The 6,450-nt window shown below is 47.2% G+C and overlaps 1 pseudogene; it reads left to right on the forward strand.

The window, feature by feature from the left end:
* LOC105551810 overlaps positions 1-369 on the forward strand; it is an 843-nt pseudogene extending 474 nt beyond the window's left edge.
* Positions 370-6,450: the final 6,081 nt, after the last annotated feature.

Genomic DNA, 6,450 nt, shown 5'->3' on the forward strand with positions numbered 1-6,450 from the left:
ACGGAGAGACCATGGAAGAGGACGGGAGATGGAGGGACCACGGAAGAGGACGGGAAAGGGAGAGACCACGGAAGAGGATGGGAAACGGAGAGACCACGGAAGAGGACTGGAAACGGAGAGACCACGGAAGAGGACGGGAAACGGAGAGACCACGGAAGAGGATGGGAAACGGAGAGACCACGGAAGAGGACTGGAAACGGAGGGACCACGGAAGAGGACGGGAGACAGAGGGACCACGGAAGAGGACGGGAGACGGAGAGGCCACGGAAGAGGACGGGAAATGGAGAGACCACGGAAGAGGATTGGAGATGGAGAGACCACGCGATACGGCAACTTTGTGAGGAGAGGCTTCTGAGCACCTGGAACTGAGTCTTCAAGGAGGAGCTATACTGGAGGGGGCCTGGGCACAGGAGTCCTATGCAGGGGGAATGGCAGATGCAAGACCCAGAGACCCGAGGGACATGTCATCTACGTTTAACTGCTGTTCAGAGAGCCAGGGAGTGCATCTTCCGCCTCTGCTCCTATTTTCCTAGAAAATAACATTGCAGTGAAAAAAACAACCCACAAGAGTCCCCTGGTTCCAGCCCAGAGGCGGCTGCCCAGCTGTGAGAGGCAAAGCCAAACCAGAAAATAGCTGGTCTGCCCGCTGCCCAGTGATGGAGAGCGCCCCGGGGAGGGTTAGCGTCATTAGATCAGCAGAGAGTGGCTCCGCTCCCAGGCCAGGCAGCCTGCTGGATCCGCTCTGATGACGGGGACTGGGCACTAATTACCGTGAAGTCACCCCGCATGCAGCCACACAGCAGCTGCAGCGTCCTGGGATCCGTAGGCAGGTTCTCCTCTCCTCCGTTCTTTAGCAGTGAGAGTCTTCGCTTGCCTCTTCACGACACTTGGAGTTGATAAAGAGCGCTCACGATCACCGATTTCTTGTTCGCTGTGGGTATTATTTCTCTCATTCGCTGGTGAAGAAAGGAAGGTTTAAGAGAGGATCAAATTTACATTGTTAGGAGGTGGGGGAGCTGGGATTTGACATTGTTTTTGGACCATATCTCTTTCTGGTTTATCTCTGTGTCTGGCTTGGAAAAAAAAAAGGAAGAAAATAACACGTATTGACTACCTTCCACGTGTGAGGCACTTTACCTCTGCGAACTCATTTAGTTAATAATACCCGTTTTATAAGTGAAGAAACTGAGGCTCAGGGAAGAAGAACGATGTGCCCAGTGTTGCACAGCTGGTGAGCAGTGAGTGGAGACTGGGCTCAGGGCTGTCTGACTGCACCTTTCCGTTTCCTACGACATCTCCGCCAGGCTCTCCACCTGTGGGTTGAGAGTCTATGGAGCTCCCTTAGGTCTGTACAATTGAGCCTTGCAGGGCGGTCTGTGATTCTATTTCCTTCATCCAGCACTGGACTGGGTGGGCCCTCTGCATTGTCTTGTCTGCTTGGGTGCATGGGGGCCTCAGAATTAGAATTCACCTCTGCAGCAGTGAGGACCCTTTTCCCGGACGTCCCCACGGGCCTGCCGCTAGGCTGTGTCAGGGCGTGCAGGCTCACCTGAAAGGCCACCGGCCTCCCTGCGGCGTCCATGGCGAGGGCCCTTGTTATCCAGCCTTGATCCTAGAGACCCGAAGCCAGCAGGAGACTGTTTCGACTCCTCCCTCTTTCTCCAGCTTGTACTTCAGTGTCGGGAAAAAGCCCCAGGAAGCCGATCCAATGTCTTAACAGGTGTCTCATCTCCTGCAAGTCCAGGATATTCGGTTTGACCTTAGAGCCACAGAGAGTAATGCAGAACTCAGATTGTGTATTATATAACTGGAGTTATACAACTGGGCCAGTGAATGAGGCCTCCCAGAATCTGCTAGTCAGTAAGCAAATGCAGACATGATAGTTTGCAAATTGGCTGGTGAAAACTCAGAGAAAAAAGGAATTTCAGGACCACCTGGTTTAAACTCGTCACCTGACAAATGCGAAACAGGCCTGGAGAGGGGAGGGGGTGCTTCTGGGTGTGTCAGTGACACACCGGCAGGCTGAGATTAGGGTTCGTGTGTATGGGTGTCTTTCTTTCTTTATTTTAAAAAATTATGCCAGAATGTTGCTACTCCCTACATCTTGCTTCTCATCTTCATTTTGGCCCAATTTACCAAATTAATTCAGATCAAAATGTTCACTCGGATTGTAAATTAGCTGAATAATTGCTGTATGGATCTCATCCTCGCGGCTCTGTCAGAGAGCCCCACAGCTTCAGGGAGCCCTCAAAGCCAGCATGGGCATATTCTTCCCCCAGCGGTAAAAACCCTGCTGGGAAGGCAAGGCCGACTGCTCCCCCATGACCCACATATCCCACCCAGACACCGCTCAGCACGTGCAGGGAGAGCCTGAATCACAGCAGGAAAGGAGAAAACTGGAGATTGTGAAGATGTTGGTTCTTCCAACACTAACTTAGAAGTTTAACTTTTCCTTAAACCGGTTTTTTTTTTTTTTTTTTTTTTTTTGAGGACGAAAAGACTTGAAAAAATAAATTTTAAGTTTATCTAAAAAATATATAGGTGAAAATAGCTAAGAATTATGACAGAGGAGTTGAATGAGGCGACTTGCTTAAACATATGGCAGAACATATCATAAATAATTACTGACCATGATAGTGCCACTGTTCAGAGAGGTGGGAGATCTATTGAGGGTCACCCAAATAACCACCCTTTATACAGGCAGGATGGCAACTCAGTGGGAGGGAGGGGTCCCTGAATACGTACCAGTAGAAAAAATGGCTTTTTCTTTGCGAAAAAATAGACAGTTTAGGACCCAAATTCATACCACAAAGCAAAGGGGACATAGGGGAAAAAATCATATTAAAATTAAGAGAAAATTTAAGTCAATGCTTGCCTCTAGGTGTAAAGGGCATTCTAGGCATGAAAGTGATGGAATGATTAGTGATGTTGAGCATATTTTCATATGCTTGTTGGCTGTGCGTATGGCTTCTTTTGAGAAGTGTCTCTTCATGTCCTTTGCCCGTTTTTAAATGGGGTTGCTTGTTTTTTGCTTGTTAATTTGTTTAAGTTCCTTGTGACTTCTGGATATTTATTTACAACAGATTTGGCTATATATTTTTTAAAAACGTCAGTACATCAAAAGGATCCTACAATGAAAAGGCAAAGGTTACAACTGTCAAAGACAAATAATAAATTATGTGAAGGGTTCTTACTTATATTCGTAAGAGAAACATTAAGGGCCTGCTATAGTTTGGGTGTTTGACCTCTCCAAATCTCATGTTGAAATTTAATCTGTACTGTGGGGGTCTTGGGACGTGGGGCCCAGTGAAAGGTGTTTGAGTCAGGAGGGCAGATTCCTCATAAATAGATTATAGCCCTCCCTGGGTCAAGTGAGTCATCCCCCTGTTAGTTCCTGGCAGAGCTGGTTGTTAGGAAGAGCCTGGTACCTTCCCTGTCTCTTTTGCCTCCTCTCTCTCCACGTGATCCCTGTACTCCAGTTCCCCTTCACCTCTGCCATGAGTGGGAGCAGCCTGAGGCCCTCTCCAGATGCCCGATCTTCCAGCCCGCAGAACCCTAAGCCAAATAAGCCTATTGTATTTTCAAATTACCCTGTCTCAGGTATTCCTTTATAGCAACACAAAATGGACTACGGCAGACCTCAATAGGAAAATGGACAAAAGATTATATGTATAATTTAAAATGCCAAGAACTAAGAAACATAGTAAAAATGTTCATTCTTTCCAGAAACATGTGTTAAAAATGAGAAACTATTGTTACATACCATATGAGCAAAGGTTTAAAAGATGTAATTGGTTTCAAAGCGTTGAGGACTACTAGTAGTCTTCTCAAATGTCAATTGCTGATGGAAGAATAAATCACTGCCTTTAACTGAAACAAGATGAATACACATGTTGAAGCCTTTATATATGTTCAGACAATTGGATTAAATAATTCTCCTATCTTTTTGAGATTCATCCACAAGAATGTTTATCACAGTGTTATTTATAAAGGCAGTATGTTGAAAACAATCCAAATGTTCATGCCTTCCTAAAATAATTTATTCCATAAATACCAAGATCTGTTATGTTCTAAACACTGCATTAGACGTTGGGGACACACTGGTGAATGAAATGTGTGTGGTTCCTGCTCTTCATGGAATTCATAGTTTAGTGGGAAATACAGCAACAAATGAATTAACAAACAAGAATTGTCCAAGAACTATGGTTGAACAACGGTATTATTGTTCGGTGTGCTCCATCATGCTATATCCTTATAATAAAATACTACGGGACCATTAAAAGTGATGTCTGTAAAGAATGACATCTATCCATCCATCTCTCCCTTCATCCGTCCAACAAATACTTACTGAATACTGAATATGCACCAAGAACTAGGGCAGGCATAGAGGATGCAATTGTCAAAACATAAGCAGGAAATCACGATCCTGTTGCTAAGGACTGTGATGGAAGCGACAGATTTAATCCAAGATTAAACTCCTAACTCTGTGGTCACGGTCCCAAGGTGTCCTAAAATTTGGCCCTCATTGACCTTGTCCTCTTCTGAAATATGCTCCTCTTTCCACAGGTTACTCCTTATGACCTCCCCTTCTTTGTGTAGTCTTTCCTGATCACCCAGTTCAAACAGGCGTTCTTCTCCAAATTTTCTGGCATTTACCATCAGAAACACTCATTTGGCATTTATCACATTTTGTCCTTTATGGCCAGTTATTTGTTACTGTGTTTGCAATGCCCCTCGCAATGCGATGATAATACTGTGCTCTTCCCTTAGAACACTCTCTTCTCCCCTTTCCAGCTGTCCAACTCCTACTGAATACTCCCAGACACCGCTCAGTAGTCACGCCCTTCCCTGGGCACCCACAATGGCTTTTTGTGCGTCATAATTTGAGTCAATAAACCAGAATGTATTCCCTATAAGGCTAGAAAATCTATCTGCCTTGTCTTAGCATCTCTGGAGGTGTCTAGCTCAGTGCTGGAGTCAAATAGGTGATGCCATCAGATGTGGAGTCCATGAGTGGATACGTAGGAATGAATTGAGGGCATTTTGAGGATGGCTTTAATGTGTTATAGATTATAGGTTGGCCGTGCTATGCTGTTTTTTCCATATTGCATACAGAGTACTATGCACATAGCAGGTGCCTAATAAATATAAATTGCTTTATTAATTGCGATATATGTAATGATAACTTTATTATTGACATCATTATTCAATACTGCCATCCCTACAAGGAATCTGTCACAAAGAAGCAGGGGCTTGGTCCATTTCCCTCCCACCCTTAGGGAGGACAACTTCCTTCTGGGGCCGTGTCTGTCCAGAGAAGACGCTTGTCTGCATCTGGGGGCAGGGCTCCTGACTTGTGTGCAGACTCGGTCCCCAGGCGGGTGCCTTCACGACACGCCTCGCAGGAGGCGTGACTCCCACGTCACTCCGTGTGGCAGCCGCAGGTGGGAGGGCAGACGCCTGGGTCTTCCTGCAGTCTGTGCACATGGATGGCACATGTACCTGTGGCCCGTGGAGACATACTGGAGCAGCAGTCAGATACCTGAATAGTCCTAGAGGGTGGAGAGCCCGTTACTAAGGGGAATGATTATTTTCCTGTCCGACTTACCTGCTAAGGCAAGAGTCTGAACTCGGGACCTGTTATCAACGTAGGGGGTTTCTGCCGGCTCTTTCACAGGAAGCCGCGGCCTCCTTCCCTCCTCCTGCCGAGCGCCGCTGTCTGCACCCCACAGTACCTCCTCCAAGCATCTCAGCAAGGACAAAAAAAAGGCGCAACAAAACAAAACTCAAATATCCGGCTCAGCAGAGCTGCGCTGTCCAACTGGCTGTACATATCCTGACAATTTTGGTCCCTCATCTTCTCCCCCTGAGTAAAGCTGTTCTTTTGATCCCAGCAGCTCTGAGAGCAGCACAGCACTGAGGTAACTTTTTATAAAAGTTGCTGGGGCGTCATAGCCAGAGAGGTCTGGCCTCTAAGACAGAAATTCTGCTGAGACAACGTCTCCCAGGCTTTCTCTTCCATCCTTGGTGCATGGAGCTTGGCTCCTGTGCCTGGTCAGAGGCAGTGAGTGAGGTGGGTATAGGTGCCTGGGGTTCCCAGGGTGGTCCCTGGGTGAGACCTGGCTGGTGGTCCCAGCCCGTTCCACTCCTGGGAAGGTTTTGGGTCACACCATTGTGATGTAGAAAAACCCTGGCTGGGGGAGGCGGGCACAGTGACTCACACCTGTAATCCCAGCACTTTGGGAGGCCAAGGTTGGTGGATCACCTGAGGAGTTCAAAACCAGCCTTGCAAACATGGCAAAGCCCCATCTCTACTAAAAAAAAAAAAATTAGCCGGGCGCAGTGGTGGGTGCCTGTAATCCCAGCTACTTGGGAGGCTGAGGCAGGAGAATCACTTGAACCCGGGAGGCGGAGGTTGCAGTGAGCCGAGATCACGCACTCCAGCCCGGG

This window comes from Mandrillus leucophaeus, unplaced genomic scaffold (genome assembly GCF_000951045.1).
Source record: "Mandrillus leucophaeus isolate KB7577 unplaced genomic scaffold, Mleu.le_1.0 Scaffold533, whole genome shotgun sequence".
In the NCBI taxonomy this organism is placed as follows: domain Eukaryota; kingdom Metazoa; phylum Chordata; class Mammalia; order Primates; family Cercopithecidae; genus Mandrillus; species Mandrillus leucophaeus.